A 384-nucleotide genomic window follows, 5' to 3' on the forward strand; every position below is an offset into this window, starting at 1 on the left:
CACCCTGGCACATAAACCCTGGAATAATTCTGTGAAAGCAGGAACCCTTATAACCGAATCTTTTCTCTCCAGTGCTCAGAGCACGAAAGTTGTCTGCTGTCTTTGGAACTTTGTCTGCAAACAGCTTGAAGGAGACGCGACCCAAGGGCTCGCCGTTGATGGCGATGTCGAAGTCGAAGTACACAGTGGGGTCCATGGCTGATGGGAAAAGTCTCAAGGTGGCGGCATCTGCAAAGCAACCCCTTGGTTTTAACATGTGATTTTTGCCTTTTTTGTTTGAGTTGGAGTCTCACTCTGTCACTCAGACAGGAGTGCATGTCACTCAGACAGGAGTGCAGTGGCCACTCCCGGCCACCGCAGCCTCGACCTGCTGGGCTCTGGCGA

General features: G+C 52.1%; 1 protein-coding gene across 1 annotated transcript in view; it reads left to right on the top strand.

Annotated features, from left to right (window-relative positions):
* Positions 1-384, top strand: part of LOC103251615 — a gene marked incomplete at its 3' end in the record, with an annotated part of 167,175 nt that overhangs the window by 40,819 nt on the left and 125,972 nt on the right. The window lies entirely within an intron of this gene.

The sequence above is a fragment of the Carlito syrichta genome, unplaced genomic scaffold (assembly GCF_000164805.1).
Source record: "Carlito syrichta isolate Samal-C Ts95f unplaced genomic scaffold, Tarsius_syrichta-2.0.1 Scaffold143227, whole genome shotgun sequence".
In the NCBI taxonomy this organism is placed as follows: Eukaryota; Metazoa; Chordata; class Mammalia; order Primates; family Tarsiidae; genus Carlito; species Carlito syrichta.